This window comes from Nomascus leucogenys, chromosome 22a, assembly GCF_006542625.1.
Source record: "Nomascus leucogenys isolate Asia chromosome 22a, Asia_NLE_v1, whole genome shotgun sequence".
In the NCBI taxonomy this organism is placed as follows: Eukaryota; Metazoa; Chordata; class Mammalia; order Primates; family Hylobatidae; genus Nomascus; species Nomascus leucogenys.
In genome coordinates this window covers 62,030,516-62,047,639 of record NC_044402.1, presented here as the reverse complement: position 1 = coordinate 62,047,639, position 17,124 = coordinate 62,030,516, and the positions used below count along the sequence as shown (strand labels likewise).

The 17,124-nt window shown below is 42.7% G+C and overlaps 1 protein-coding gene and 1 pseudogene across 4 annotated transcripts in view; one reads left to right on the top strand and one right to left on the bottom strand.

Annotated features, from left to right (window-relative positions):
* Window positions 1–10,996, bottom strand: part of ELOVL5 (ELOVL fatty acid elongase 5) — an 80,685-nt gene extending 69,689 nt beyond the window's left edge. For 2 of the 4 annotated variants that reach the window (XM_030802275.1, XM_030802272.1), the window contains exon 1: window positions 10,622–10,996. The gene's annotated coding sequence lies outside the window, so the exon portion shown is untranslated. Of the gene's footprint in view, window positions 1–10,160 lie in introns of all 4 variants that reach the window. The other 2 variants (XM_030802274.1, XM_003254141.2) reach the window with 2 other exon arrangements.
* A 5,431-nt stretch (window positions 10,997–16,427) lies between these two features.
* On the top strand, window positions 16,428–16,825 carry LOC100579642 (annotated as a pseudogene).
* Window positions 16,826–17,124: the final 299 nt, after the last annotated feature.

Genomic DNA, 17,124 nt, shown 5'->3' with positions numbered 1-17,124 from the left:
ACTTGAACATTCAAAATAAATTATCATTTGAGGAAATTATCAATTGAGTTCTCCAACCTAATTTGTGCAAAGTATACAAAGGCAGTGACACCTTAAGCTGAAATTAAAAGACGGTGGAGAAACATAATAAAGATTAGTTATGCAACCCCTCAAACGAAAATGTCTTAAAAGATTTTAATTCAAGCCTGTGTAACATAAATAAGGCATATAACACAAAAACACATTTCTTTTTTAAAACTCAATCTACACACCCACATTTTATAACTGTTGTTTGGGTGTGAGGGTGAGTGAGGAGAGGGAGAAGCAGAGTTAAATGTGTAAAAAATGGGGGAAAATCCTGCTACAATACAGCATTTTTTAAAGGGACACACAGTCTAGCAATTGTGTATTCATCTCCTCTATAGCATGTCTCTGAAACCAACAGTTGTTTTATCACCTGTTCAGATTCCATGTGAATATATAAGCCACCCCATGAATTTTGTGATTCTCTTATTTTAGGAATGCTGATACTTATAGCCATTACAATGTTGCCAAACCTAGTGTCCCACAACCAGAAAGAGAATTCAGTTCTGAGGCCAGGCGCGGTGGCTCACGCTTGTAATCCCAGCACTTTGGGAGGCCGAGGCGGGCGGATCACGAGGTCAGGAGATCGAGACCACGGTGAAACCCCGTCTCTACTAAAAATACAAAAAAATTAGCCGGGCGTGGTGGCGGGCGCCTGTAGTCCCAGCTACTCGGAGAGGCTGAGGCAGGAGAATGGCGTGAACCCGGGAGGCGGAGCTTGCAGTGAGCCGAGAGCACGCCACTGCACTCCAGCCTGGGCAACAGAGCGAGACTCCGTCTCAAAAAAAAAAAAAAAAAAAATTCAGTTCTGAAAGAGTCTAAGGATCCTAAGAGAACTGAAGGTGGTGGCAGACTTGTCTATAGCCCGAACACCATGGCCCAGCACAGTGGCCCTTAATGAGGCCTTGTATCAAAATGACTTAATGTCATTCTCTATCAGAATGTTTTCAAAATATAGTCACGCATCCCACAATGACCTTTAAATCAACAATGGACCACACATACAATGATACTCCCATAAGATTATAATGGAGCTGAAAAATTCCTATTGCCTAGTGACATCATAGTACAATAACACATTTGTGGTGATGCTGGTGTAAATAAACCTACCGCATAGCTAGACCTGTAACAGTACCACACATAAAATTATGGACAGTACATAATGCTTGATGCTGATGATAAACAACTATGTCATTGGTTTATTTAGTATACTATATTTTTTATCATTAGAGTGTACGCCTTCTAATTACGTATTTTAAAAAGTTAACTATGAAACAGCTTCAGATAGGTCCTTCAGGAGGTATTCCAGAAGAAGGCATTGTTGTCATAGGAGATGACAGTTCCATGCGTGTTACTGCCCCTACAGATCTTCCAGTGCGACAAGATGTGGAGATGGAAGACGGTGACATTGATGATCCTGCCCCTGTATAGGCCTAGGCTAATGGGTATGTTTGTTGTAGTTTTTAACAAAAAAGTTTTAAAAACTTTAAAAGGAGAAAAAAAGCTTAAAGAATAAGGATACGAAGAAAGAAAATATTTTTTGTACAGCCATACAGCCTGTGTTTTAAGCTATTATTACAAAAGAGTTAAAAAGTTTTAAAAATTTAAGTTTATAAAATAAAAATGTTACAATAAGCTACAGTTTATGTATTAAGAAAAATATATATTAAACTAATACATATTTTTAAAAAAACTTTTATTATAAATAAGTAGAGATGGGGTCTTGTGATATTGCCCAGGCTGGTCTTAAATGCCTGGCCCCACCTCAGCCTCACAAAGTGCTGAGATTACAGACATGAGCCACCACACTTAATCGAAAAATATTTTTTATAAACCTAATGTAGCCCAAGTATACAGTGTTTATAAAGTCTAGAGTGTACAGTAAAGTCCTAGGCCTTCACATTCACTCCCCACTCACTGACTTACCCAGAGCAACTTCTAGCCCTGCAAGCTCCATTCATGGCAAGCGCCCTATATAGTTGTACCATTTTTTATCTTTTATATTTTTACTATATCTTTTCTTCATTTAGATATACAGATACTTGCCATTCTGTTACAGCTGGCTACAGTATTCAGTACAGTAACTTGCTGTACAGGTTTGCAGCCTAGGAGCAATGTGGTATATCATATGCCCTATGCATGTGGTAACCATCTAGGTTTGTGTAAGAACACTCTATGATGACCACACAGCAACAAAATTGCCTAAGAATACATTTCTCAAAAAGTATTCCCATTGTCAAGCTATACATGACTTGTATGACTTGTACACCTGACTTACATTTTCACCCAAGGGAGATCAGGCGATCTGGAGATAGAGGCTCCCTAGAGAATTTGGGCGTCTTTCCCTCCCAGTCTGCATTTCTCTGAGCGTATATACCTTGTAAATCAAACCAGATGGGGCTAGGACCAGGTAAGGAAACCAATGCTGGATGCCCTTGACCAGTCACACTAATCCAGCCACACTAGACCAGTCAGGCTAGTGAACACTGATTCAACTGGGCTTTTGAACACTGATTTCTTACACTAACAATTATAAGCTATTCAGTGTGTACACTTCTGATTTTCCCTAAAAAAGAGGTTTAAGTTCAAAATATCTAAAATAAGGAGTAATGGAAGAAACAAACGGTCACCCTTTCAAGTATTGATCATAAATGTTATTCCCTATTAGCTTTCTTTATCTAAACCCTTATTTAGTTACTGTCAACAGAAGCTGTATGTTGATTATCCCGTCAGCCTCCCAGAATGTAACGATGAATAAGAAACTCAACCTTGTTTCCTCTCATGTATCTAAAGCTGCAAATACAAAGATCACTACTTAGGTCTGACAGGTGTACAGCATAGCAGGGTGGCCAAGATTAGAGTCTTTAAGCCAGTCTGCCTGGGTTTGAATCCTGCCTCTGCCACCTACTAGCTGTGGATATTTGGACAAGTGACTTAACCTTTATCTTAGTTTCCTCATCTGTAAAATTGGGGTCCCTACCTCGTGGGCTTTTGTGAAGCCACAATGAATTAATATATGTTGAACACTTCAGCAAAGTGCCTATTATGTGGTACCAAGCAGCTGTATTCAGTACCCACAGAACAGCTTTGTTCTCTTTAAAATTTGCAGAATATTCCGTTGCCCAGCTGTAGCATGATTTATTCTTTTCAAGGACATTTAGTCTACTAACTCTTCCGATCTTTTGCTATTAGAAACAATGCTTCAATAAACATCCTATATAACAGAGAGATGTTTTTACTGTGCTAATCAAATTAAGTCAGTGCCCCACCTAACTTTCATGTACAATACTGATAGTTTTAACACCCTTCAAAGTAGGCACAGGATTATCACCTTCCAAGTTCTAGACAGATTCTAGGGTCTCCAGGAGGTAGAGTGACTTACCTGCTGAAGCCCGCACAGCTGTTAAGTGGCAGAGGTGGAATCCCGCATAGGTGCATGGCTGCCAACCCAATCTGCTTCCTACAGCTGTCCTTACTTAAAAGAAGTACAGGAGGTATTCTTTTAAATGCACCTCAGATCCATAACAGAGATTAATATGCAGAAGTTTGGACAGAAGCAAACTCAAATTTTCACAGAGATGCTTCTAACAAATACAGCTGATGGAGGCGTCGACAACTTCTGTAAATATTGAAGTATTATTTCTTCTGCCAAAGACTGAAGCAGAAGTACCCTGAATACTACCCCTAGGGAGATACACCACATTTTCAAACTCCCCTGGAAGCAAATGAATAATTACTGAATTTGGTATCATGAGAACTATTCTTTGGGGAAGGAGAAATTCATAACACTCACTTTGTTGTAGCATTTGCTGTGCCAAGACCGAAGAGGAACAAGTACTACTCTGGGGTTCAGAAACTCGTAAAACACAGACCTGAGTGGCCAATTCGCCAGCATGGCTTCAATTAGGTCTGTTCAGCATGGGCTTCTAAGAGATTAATTCTGACAGGATGAAATTGTTGACATGAGGAAAAGGATGGGGTAAATGTGGAACTTAACAGAGATGGAACCTGTGCTCCCAAGAGGGTGCCTACCTAATATAACCATAAAGATTACAGTTCAAAATCACAGGTATATTTCAATAAAATTGTTATTCTCCCAATTAGAGAAAGCATGCCAGTATCAGCACTAAAAATCTTAAAATAAATCAGAAATTTTTCCCTAAATCCCAGTCAGCCAGCAGACATCAAATAAAAGGTACAGAAGTCCAATCTAATAATAAGGAATACTAAGACATACTCATGCCTGGATGCAATTACAACTGTACTTCACACAGAACTGGCAGAAGAGGATGGAGGAGCAAGAGTGGGAATTTTGTCTTTCTAAAAGGTCACCAAGTATGAACATTTTAAATTCAGAGACTACGCAATTCTAAAAGTCAACTAAAAATGTTACCAGGGAGCAAACATGCCAGTGGGAACCAAAAAGGCTAGTAATCACATTTATGGGTTGAAATTGGGGTTGGTGGTGAGGGTTCCTATTGCAGAAACTGAAAATCAGGTCAGGATAGGCCAGTACATCTCCAGCAGTGACGTTTTAATCTGATAAAGAGAAAGCCAGCAGCCTGCTGCTGCTGCAATCTCCATCACCTGTTCTGACATTTTCCCTCCCTCCCTCCTTTCCTTCTTTCTTTATTTTGGGACAGAGTCTGGCTCTGTCACCAAGGCTGGAGTGCAGTGGTGTAATCACGGCTCACTGTAACCTCCAACTCCTGGACTCAAGTCATCCTCCCACCTCAGCCTCCCAAGGAGCTGGGACTACAGGCATGTACCACCACATCCAGCTAATTTTTGTATTTTTTGTACAGATGGGGTCTTGCCATATTGCCCAGGCTTGTTGCAAACTCCTGAGCTCAAGCGATCTGCCCACCATGGCTTCCCAAAGTGCTGGGATTACAGGTGTAAGCCACCGTGCCCAGCCAACATCTACCTTTCTAAGATCTAAATGATCTCACTTTCATTCTCTATCCCTGGCCAAACAGAAACGAAGCAAAAATAAAAATAAAAAATAAAAAATAAAATTTGCTCTAGGCAAAAATGAAAATAAAATTTAATCTTTCATTTTAAAGGAAAAGAGACCAATGCTCAGAGTTGATTTTCTTCAAGTTAGGACAAGAAACCAAGGCAGCCAGATTCTATACAAGAATGAGGCACCCTACTTAAACAATCATGCCTTCCAATCTTCTCAAATTACTTCACTTTTAATAAACATACAAACATGTATGTACTTTAAACCTATAACATGAAGCTACATGTGTTTTAATAACTATCATGGGAGCGGAGGTAACCCAGCTGGTGGAAGAAGCCCAGAAGCCTGGCTATGCCAGCATCTGGCTGCACCACCTTTGGTAACATTGGGGCTTTCCTTTTCTCACCAGGGACAAGTGTAGGAGGCATCCCAATTCTGTAATGTTAAAATGTGGAAAGTTACCTGCAGTGATTTTAAGATGCCGCTGATTATAAGCTCCATCTCTACCCAGATGTGAAATGTGAAAAGCTGACAATAGATGAAATGTGGTAGAAACATGTTCTTGCAGAAAGGCAACCAAAAAAATAGCTAAGACAAAGGTTGGCCGTGAAGAGGAGGAATTGGAAGAAATGGCTAGTCTGGATATCTATCTAGGCTGTGGGGCTGTTTCCATCTGATCACAAAGCTTCCTCTTCTCTTTGGAAGAGAACCTCTCCTCTTGCTGGCCCTCAAATCCAACTGGTCTTCAAGTCTTATCCTGGACACAGTCTCCCACAATTACCTCTCTCCAGTCTGTGCTCATGGCTGTGGCTTCAGGTCAGGCCTTTTCACTGCCCTGGCCATCTCTAACAAACCCACAGCAATCCACCCTACACTCTAACAAGACTTTCTTTCTGCAGCGCAGCACTCATAATGTCCTCATTCTCATTCAAAAGCTTATTGGTGGTATTCTACCAAACACCTTAGGAGAGGGAGCAGGCCAGGGTGTCAAGGTGATCTGAGCTGGAATGCTTTGTGACCTCAAATCAAGTGTCTAAACTCTGGGCCTTTTTCCACCTGTAAAATGGGAATGCTGTAGCATCCATTAATAATAGAAATAAGTCCTTGTGAGGGGCTCAGTGCAAGGTCTGACATACAATAGCTCAGTAAAAGTTAGCCATTATTATTAATTATTACATCAATAACTTGCCTTTCTCACCTTTTCTTCCACTCCTGCCTTCTAAACCAGCGTCTGCCAATTGTGCTATTTGCTTTTTGCCCAATGATTCCACACTCGCTTACTTTCCAAACTCCCTCTTGCCTAGAACGCATGTTCTCCTATTCCTGCCTATCAACTAAGAGTCCTTTATGAAATGTAAGGCTAAATTCTAATTTTAATTCAAGTCCATTTAGTTAAATCCAATCATCCATTCGGTCCTTACAACAGACACTGTAGCTGACTTCCTGTGTTCTGCAGGCCCTTCTTAAAGGTGAAGCAGCTAGCTCAGGAGATTTAACTCCACTTCCCTGGTTCTGGGATGGGCCCCCAGCTTATCAAATGTCCACTGTTCCAGTTATTGCTTCAAGTAACCAAGGCCTAAGTCAATCACCTTAAGGCAAAGGACTCTTTGGAGGGTGGCAGGAAGTCAGGGAATCCCCATGTGAGATTATGGTGGCAGTTGCTGTCAGTCATCTTGGAAAATCAGCCTAGGACATAACAGACATCTGAAGGGACTTCAGAGAAATGGAGCAAATGTCCTGCCCTCAGGACTTTTCAGGTCAGATGCACAGGTAGTCTCAGTTGGGTTTTCTGTTTCTTGCACCAAAAGCATCCTAACCAATTCAGGAGTGCTAGGCCCTGATACTTAGGTCTAACATGAATAGCTCTGCCATAAACCTTTCTCAGATATAAAGATACAAGTTTCCCAGAAATCTGCTTCTGACTCTCTTTTGGTCCAAGGTGTAGATTAAGTATGTGTATACGGGCTTAAAGTATACACTAAATCAGGAAACCCTCTGGAATCAAGAACTGTTGTCATTCATCTTTGTATCCAGCCCCTCACACCCAAAATCAGTAACTGAGAAGTCAATGAATTTAAAAAATAAACCAAGTGTGGGCTACAAGGAAGGGAACAGATTTTAGACAGATTTAAGAGACAATAAATTGTTAGTCTTGGATGGATTAACAAGAACCTTTAAACACAAGGTTAGATTTTTAAGTTACGGAGTAACAGTGTTACATAATGGCACAGAGCCCACCGGACAAATAATCCTGGCAGCACAGGGATATATGAATCAGCAGAGATGTTGCAGGAGACAGAGCTACAGGAATTTGGACAAGTCACTTGTCATCTCTAGGCCTTAATCCTAGAGATTCTTTTTTTTCTTCCACTTTAAGTTCTGCGATACATGTGCTGAACGTGCATGTCTGTTACATAGGTATACATGTGCCATGGTGGTTTCCTGCACCTATCAACCCATCATCTAGGTTTTAAGCCCTGCATGCATTAGGTATTTGTCCTAATGCTCTCCCTCCCCTTGCCCCCACCCCCCGATAGGCCGGGGTGTGTGCTGTTCCCCTCCCTGTGTCCACGTGTTCTCACTGTTCAACTCCCACTTATGAGTGAGAACATGCAGTGTTTGGTTTTCTGTTTCTGTGTTAGTCTGCTAAGGATGATGGTTTCTAGCTTCATCCATGTCCCTGCAAAAGACATGAACTCATCTTTTTTATGGCTGCATAGTATTCCATGGTGTATATGTGCCACATTTTCTTTATCCAGTCTATCATTGATGGGCATTTGAGTTGGTTCCAAGTCTTTGCTATTGTAAATGGCGCTGCAATAAACATATGTGTGCATGTGTCTTCATAGTGCTCCTCAATTCTTAAAAAACAACTGGGGGATAAAACCTCACAGGGGTGTTTTAAGAATTACGTGTGGAAAGCAACCGTCTATGTACATGTGCGTATTAATAAGTACCTGACACAGAAAGCATTCAAGGAAAGACTTATTTATAGGTAACTAATGAGAGGATTATCCTTTTGATAACAGAAGAGCTGGTAGGCAAAGAGGAGGAATTAAAAAAAATTACAAAATGTTTTAGGAGAGAATGTAGCCAGGAAAGAAAGAGGTAAAACTCTCTCTTTACACTCTCTAACTACCCACCTAGGCACCAAAGTTACCCTCAAGAAAAGTAAACAGTTTTGCTTTGATTTGTGTAATTCAAGCTGGACATAAGACACCCAAGGATGGACGCTCACCTCTAGAAGCAGGAAGACAAGCAACAATTACGCAGGGAGCAAAAGAGGAGGTAGTGGAAAAAAAGATTCTTGCAAACATAGAACATCCAAAAATTAAGGTCTGTAACCAAGAAGAAGCTCTGTTGATTTCAGGGAATGAGAAGGAAACATTTTCAAACCACCATTTGGCAGACCCAATGCTGGGCTCTCATTTGCATTATCTCTTGAAATCCACAATGATTCTGCCACATAAAATCCCCATTTATAGACAAGGAAATTGAGTCAAGGAGGTGAGGTCCATATCTGAAGTTACAAGATATTTTTCCTGAAAAACATCAAATTTTAGTAAACCTTCTACTGTCACTTTTCAGCAAAGTTCTGTACTACATTCTGTAACATTATCTATCTGTAACTATCAATAAAAATTTCCCCTTTGTCTTCAATTAGAAATAGAAACGAAAATGCAAAAGGAGAAACAGTACAGAAAAAGTTCCTGGCAATAAGAAGTTAGAATCTAGGGTAAAAATCTAGGCCTGGCGCGGTGGCTCACACCTGTAATCCCAGCACTTTCGGAGGCCGAGGCGCGGCGGATCACGAGGTCAGGAGATCGAGACCATCCTGGCTAACACGGTGAAACACCGTCTCTACTAAAAATACAAAAAATTAGCCGGGCGAGGTGGCAGGCGCCTGTAGTCCCAGCTACTTGGGAGGCTGAGGCAGGAGAATGGCGTGAACCCCGGGGGGCGGAGCCTGCAGTGAGCCGAGATCGCGCCACTGCACTCCAGTCTGGGCGACAGCGAGACTCCGTCTCAAAAAAATAAAAATAAAAATAAATAAATAAATAAATAAATCTAAAAGGAAAATGAGTAACATTTCCCTTTCAAGTGCAGAGCTTTCCTGGAGAATCACAGGCAGTATCTGAGCTACTAGAAAAGTAACCCACTTGTCCCCAACCACAGATGGAAGGCTAAAGTGTTTGTTCACGGCCATCTAAGGCAAAACCGCCTGTTTCTATCTGTAGATTCTGCAAGAAATGCTTTTGGCTGAGACGTGCAAGCAAAACAAGTGCAGACCAACAGGTTATCTGCCAAGCGGTTAGGAGAATGAGTTACAAAACCTGACAAGCAACATCAGCTCTTCCGTACAATTCAGTGAAGCACTTCCTGCCACGGGTCCCGCTATTTAAAACAAATTAGGCTGCTCACTCCCCACAAATCCCGTCTAGCACCTCTCGGTTCCTCACTCTAGCTAATAAACCATGCACTGGATTCTTCCGAAAGAGACCTCCCTAACCACCCTCCCCCACCCCGCCACCTCCGCCACTTTGCATAACTTGGCCAAATGCATTATCCAAATTTGCAATCAAGGAGCTTAATTCACAATTGTGGATGGGGCGAGGGGAACTGCCAAGTGCAAGAACACGGAACGGTTGCGAGATACAGTTCAGTAAGAACAACTCTTGCCCTAGGCATTGCTCCGTCCACCCGAGGTGGTGGGGTGGGAGAGTCTCACCGGCGCAGAAACAGTAAAAAGGCACTTTTCCTTACAACTCGCAAGACAACACACACTCCAGCTCCTCCGGCGCAGGGCACAACCGCCCCTGCGCCGCGCGCCTCCCTCGCCCCCGCCTCTCCAGGGATCAGACTCTCAGAAAGGGCCGCCCCGGTGGCCCCCGAGTCCCCGCCCTCTCGCTTCCCCACCAGCCTCATCCCTCCCTGAGTACCGAGGGCTGCCGTTGTCTGGTTTCAATAAAAACTGAAGTGGTCCCGAGCTAGCAGGCTTCCCTCCGAGGGGCGGAGGGAAGGTCCGAAGGGTTAACGGAGGCGGAGAGAATACGAGAAAAAGAAAAGGCCGGAGGGTCCCCCCAGCGGCGCCCGGCGCCCGCGGACCCTCGCACAGGCTCTTCGAACTCACCCGGGTTTCGCCGCCTCCAAAGAAAGCGCGCTCCCTCCGAGAGCGCTCCCCCGGCTCTCCCGCCGCGCGCTCCGGCCAGCAGGGCGGGAGGACCCAGGCGGACAGACCCATCCCTCCGCGTCTGGTCGGGGCACGGTGTCGTGCCCGGCGGCGCCTGTCAGCGCGCACAGGTGCGACCGCGGCACAGAGAACGCTCCCGAGCGCCCTGCCTCAGCCTCGGCGTGGGGCGAGCCGCCCGCGCCCGCACCCCTTTCCCCGCGCCTGAGGAGCCGGGCTGTACCCCGGAGCCAGCGGAACTGGAGGCCGCGGGCGGAGCGCGGACCGCCCCGGCAGCTCTTTCTCGGCACCAGGTCCGAGACCTAACGGCAGTTCTCTCTGACCGCTTCCCGGCCGCGCGCTCGCGCGGGTGTCATGGCCGAGCGGCGGCCCCCGGCGAAGTTTCCCGGAGCTGATGGCTTTACCTTTTAGCCCGAGGGGCAGCAGCAGCTTTGAGCAGCAAGGCGGCGGCGGCGAGAGCCCGGGTGGCAGCCGGAGCAGAGGAGGATGTAGAAGGAGACACCGGTGGCTGGGACCCGCTGCGATGGGAAGAGGAAGGCGCCGGCTGTCTACAATCAGAACGTGGGCTGACCGTGACGTCACAATGGCGCGGCCAGCCAATCGGGACCCGAGGGATGAATCAAGCGCTATGATGTCATGCGGCCCGGGAGCCAATCGCGGGACAATAGAACTTTCCTGATTGTAAATTCCAGAATCCGATGCGGTGAAGAGCCTACGCCGGGGTTGGCCCCCTCGGTTTCACGTGTCTCTGGGAAATTTTTTTCCCGTTTCTTCCTAATAAGCCTGCGTGGAACGCAGAGCCTGCGCAATAGCCCCGGTGAAGTTCTCGATGCCCTGAACTCTGGTTTTTTTATTGCCAGGCGTGGCAGGAGTCTGTGGCCGCATTTGGGTGGCAGAAGCTCAACCTCGTTACGGTCTCCTCTATGACTATGTCATTCTGAAGGGGATCCACTTCATCGTTAAAGCAGAAAGGGTTAAATGCCCACGGAGACCGCAGGAGTGAAGGTCTGCAGTTGAACAAGATAAAGCAACAAGAACAAAATGACTCAAAACTGTTGTAACCGTAACTCCCTTGCAAAGGATTTACCGTGTATTTTTCTTAGGGATTCTGATTTTTCTTTGGAAGCCACTATCAACTCCATTCCTACTCTAGAAATTATTCTAAAGGATTGTTGAATGAGGAAAGATGGAATAAGTGTCTTTTCAGCTAAGCATATTAAAGCACTTAAGACAAAGGGGGTTCAGGGCATAAACGGAAGAGCCTTGCTGTTTTTCACTGATATTTGGATAATTAAAGACCTTCATTAGCCTTGTATCCTACTGTTTCCCCATTCAGACCCCAGAGATTTAGCCTTTCTTCGTGTGCCCGTCTTGCTGTATTCTTACTCCTCTATGTCCATCCAGCTGACCGTCGACTATTTAATGTAGGCAAATTTATTCTTTTTTTTTTTCTTTTTTGAGACAGAGTCTCGCTCTGTTGCCCAGGCTGGAGTGCAGTGGCGCGATCTCAGCTCACTGCAACCTCCACCTCCCGGGTTCAAGCGATTCTCCTGCCTCAGCCTCCCAAGTAGCTGGAATTACAGGCACGTGCCACCACACCCGGCTAATTTTTGTATTTTTAGTAGAGATGAGGTTTCGCCATGTTGGCCAGGCTGGTCTCGGACTCCTGACGTCAGGTAATCCGCTTGCGTTGGCGTCCCAAAGTGCTGGGATTACAGACGTGAGCCACCGAGCCTGGCCGGCAAATTTATTCTTTTACATATTTACAATGTAATATTTATCACGTGCCAGCTGTGTTCCAGGCACTGGGCCATTGCAATAGGAACGCAAGTATACAAACCATGTACAAATTAAGTAAATTAAACATATAAAAATAATCGAGATTGTCAGTTGCCATTGAGCTCCACAAACACTGAATGACTTCAGTTTGCTAGATACTATGTTAGGTATTCAAAATTTAAAACCTTCAAAGACTTCTTGGGCCTGGAAAATGATACAGTCAGGAAGCAACTACAATGCAGAGTGGTAAATGCTGCTGTGGACATCAAGGGACATGCGAAAAGCATATGCTGGTGGCATAGACTATTTTTTTGAGATATCTCCTTCATTCTTCACTCTTCTGCCAGTAGTCCAAGGCCAGGGTTCATCTCTGTCATCCCATCTAAGTTTTGCCTTTCCAGGTTTTAAAAGTTTCTAATTTAACTTGAGATTCCAAAAATCTTAAGTTTTACGCCACACTTGTTTGTATTGTGCTTACCCATCAATAAAATGTTTTAAGCCCACTTGACCAAAATATCTTTAAGTTCAGGCTTATATAACTGTCAAGCTATGCATTAAATATCAAGTGATTTTTCTTATTGTATGATTTAGTATGACGTTTTGCTATTTTTCCCATCCCCCAAAGGCTGCCTTTTTACACAGTTCTTTGTTGATGTGTGTATCTTGGTTTCCATTATAGCATCACCACCCTGTATTGTAGTTGCTTTCTGATGGCATCATCTTAATCCTTGGGGTGTGTGTACCCCACTTTAAAGACCACCGCTTTAGGTAGTAAACTCCGTTGAAGGGGAAAACATGTTGAATTTTGCTCCTTATTGATCTGTAGATCTTAGTACAATCCCTGACATATAAGGGCTCAAGAAATACGTGTTAGATGAGTGAATCTGTGAACTGTCATTCCCCCTCACCATAACCATCACTTTTCAGCCCCAGAGTTCCAATCCTCTGTCAGATAGTCACATCCCAGGATTATTAGATTATTAACTCCTCTCAAACATGTTGGCAAGGTCATGTTCTCATTAGTTCTCAGTACATATATATATGCAAATATATTATTTTACATATTACAATGTAATGTTTATCATGTGTCATATATCTCTGGGGGAAACTTCCTCCCACCCTAACAATTACTTCATATTTCTGCTTCATTACACTCATGAGTAAAACTGTAAGAAAAACAGTGGAACCGAAACAACTCCCCAACTTAACTGTGGGATTTTTTTCCAAATAAATCAAAAGAATACCTAGGATCCAATGCCAGGCTTACTAAATAACAGGGTTCAAGGAACCTGTTTTAGCTAGCATCAGAATCAGATTCCTGGCCAGCTGGGTTCTGGAAACTGTGCTGAATCCATCCTTGCCCTTCTAACCCACCTATCCAACAATGTGAGCCCAGATAAGGTACAGTTAACAAAACCCTGTAACTATTACCTGTTTGTTCATAGCATCCACATGGTAGTCCCCCAAGAAATGATTGTTGAATTATCTTCATTCAATAGCTAACTATTAATATTTTCTTCTTTCTCCTTCATTTATTTATTTATTTATTCATTTTTGAGATGGAGTTTTCGCTCTTGTTGCCCAGGCTGGGGTGCAATGGCACAATCTTGGCTCATTGCAACCTCCGCCTCCCAGGTTCAAGCGATGCTCCTGCCTCAGCCTCCCAAGTAGCTGGGAGCGCCCGCCACCACACTCTGCTAACTTTTTTGTATTTTTAGTAGAGGTGGAGTTTCGCCATGTTGGCCAGGCTGGTCTTGAACTCCTAACCTCAGGTGATCCACCCACCTCGGCCTCCCAAAGTGCTGGGATTACAGGTGTGAGCCACTGTGCCTGGCCTTCTATTTGTTTTTAAATTCTGGTAACATTTTTCCTTTTGCTCTTAGTTTTCATCATTGAGCTCAAATCTCCTCAAACCACACACTTCTAAGTGTATTAGAAGGTTGCTTCAGTATTGCTTTTGAAAAGGAAAGTATTTAACATCCTAGGCAATTTGTTTTATTGTTATAGCAGCTGCAGTTGAGTTAAAAAATATAATTGGAACTTTCATTAGAATACAATTCTGATTAGTGAAACTTGTTTCATTAGGAAGTATTTGCATGATGTAATGAAACACATCCTTCCAGAAAAGATATAAGCCAATGTTTGCCTCTGGACCTATCAAAGTTGACTAAAATATAGGCCAAGTAGCAGCTATTTTATGCTAAAGATGACACTGCAGTCTCTGTTGGTTCCTACGTTCTCCGCCTCCCCCCACAATCCTTTTTTCTTCTGTTCTAATTTGTGTTTTCTATTATCTTGCTGCCCAGAATTCCCACAGGCCTGGCTTGTCTTTGTTGGAGGCAGAGGTAGATTAAAGGCAGTTTCTTGTCCTCCTCAGACCTTGGAGTCAGTTCCACACTTTCATTGTTACTTTGCTATTCCTTCTCTTCATTGCTGTTCAACAATATGTACTGCAGTTTATCTCTATCCTTGTCCTTGAGTGTTCATCTTGATAAACATGAACTACTTGAAGACGCTGCCCATGCCTGGTCTGCTATATTGTTTTCTTAATGGCTAGCAGAATTTCTGGCAAATCACAAATGTTCATAAATATTTGATTAATGAATGAACAATTTGTACAATTTCTGGATTCTCTAGCTTTTTCTTCTCCACTTCCTTTTATACTCTTTAGTACTCTCTCCAGAAGTGAGTGGGCAATGAAAGAGATCTGCATCCCAGTCTTCTGTATCCACATTTGCTTTGCAGGTGATATCATCCCCTTTCATGTGTTTGGATTTCATCTATAGTCTGCTGACTTCCAAATGTATTTCTCCAGCCCACACATTTTGCCTGATTTTCAGACTTACATACTTAACTACCTATTAATGACTTCTCTAAATGAGATATATTCATAAACGAGATATCCAAAAGACATCTCAAATTAAGCATAACAAAAAATGAACTCTTAACTGGCCCTCAAACCTGATCTTCCACAGTTGTTCCCTGATTTGTAAATGACAATTCTATGGACCCAGTTTCTCAGATCAGACACCTTAGAGTTACGTTTAGCTCCTCTTTTTTTCTCACCTACTACATCCAGTGTATCAGCAATACTCTACTACTTGACCTTTGAAACATATCCAGAATGTGTTTGCTTTTTACCATCTCTACCTCATGACCACCTGGTTTAAGTCACTATTAACCATTGCCTAGAATGTTGTAATGGTCTCCTAACCAGACCTCTACTTCCGTCTTTGCTGCCTACAGTCTATTCCCAAACCAGGTGCCAGAGTGATCCTTTTAAAACCAAAGCCAAATCATGCCACATGTGTGCTCAGTGTCATCTAGCAACTTCTCATCTCACTGAGAGTAAAAGTCAAAATCTTTACAATTGCCTATAAGATCCTTCATGATTTTGCAACTTACCATTTCTCTGACTTTCAACAGCTACTCTGTCTTCCACCCACAATGGCCTCAAGAAATATCTTGAGCACATCAAGCACTAGACTGCCTCAGGGCCTTTGCATTTACTCTTCACCTTGTGCCTAGAATGATCTAACCCAGAAATCTCCAAGACTTACATCCTTGCTTCATGCTGGTTGCTACATCAGTGTCATTTTCTTAGGGACTTCCCCTGGATCACTCCCTTTAAATTTGCAATACCTCCCTCCTTGCCTTTCACACTCGGGAACACTTTATGTTTCTCCTTAGCACTTAACATTCTGGCATACTATAGATTTACTTTTTAATATTTGTGTATTATCCCCACAGCCCCATAAGCTCATTGAGGACACAGACTTTGTTCTCATCACCACTGTTTCCCCAGCACTTTCAACACTGCCTGGCACTTGGTAGGAGCTCAATAAATATTTATTGAATTAGTAAAGGAACAAATGAATTAATGTAAAATTGAAATGCAAGCCAATAATATATGTTTTTACTAGGTATCATATGGCCAAAAATTAAGTCAAAGAGAAGGAAAGCTTACTAACTACAATAGTTTAAAAAATATTATCTGAGTATAATTTTTCTGTTCCCTGTTACAGTAGATACAACAAATTTCTCCTTTTGCCTTTCTGAAATTTTAAAATCTGAAAAATTAACATGCTCCAAAGGAATATTTAACATTTTTAAAGTGCTATTAAAAACACTGTAACTATACTTTTAATGAAAACGAAACATTATTTAGTCTTAAATTGCTATGAATTTGGGATATCCTACCCTTTCTATGCATGCATCAGTTATCTTGAATATCAAGCATTTTCTCTTGACATAAAAACTGTTATATTTATTTCAATGATGAATCCAGGTTCGTAACAATTCTTTCCCTTATGCTTTCAACGTTATAATGAGACAAGCAAATTGAGCCACAGAAGAGTTAAGTGACATGACCAAGGCTGCACAGCCAGTTAGTGCAGAATTAGAATTTAAGTTCAAGTATCAGTTCTCCCTTTCCAACTTGGACGCGGCAGAATGGCTCCCGCAAAGAAGGGTGGCGAAAAGAAAAGGGCCATTCTGCCATCAATGAGGTGGTGATCCAAGAATACACCATCAACATTCACAGGTGCATCCATGGAGTGCGCTTCAAGAAGCGTGCCCCTCGGGCACTCAAAGAGATTCCGAAATTTGCCGTGAAGGAGGTGGAAACTCTAGATGTGCGTGTTGATAGCAGGCTCAACAAAGCTGTCTGCACCAAAGGAATAAGGAATGTCCCATACCGAATCCGTGTGCGGTTGTCCAGAAAACATAATGAGGATGAAGATTCACCAAATAAGCTCTATACTTTGGTTACCTATGTGCCTGTTAGCACTTTCAAAAAGGTACAGACAGTCCATATGGATGAGAACTAATTGCTGATCCTCAAATACATCAAATAAAGTTATAAAACTGCAAAAACAAGTCTCGGTTCTCAACTTCTTCGTATGCTAAGATATGCTGAAGATAAGGTAAGATTTTAACCTAAGATAGATGGTCAATGTATCTTTACTTTGCTGGTTATTAAAAGATACATTTCATAATTGATTTATTTTATTCTGTAACATATTAAATAGCTAAAAGTTTCCAGGATGTAAACAAAAGCGTAAGATAAATAAACTTTTAGCCAAAAAACTACCTGTGAACAACTGACCAAGAACAGCGATGTGGTTTC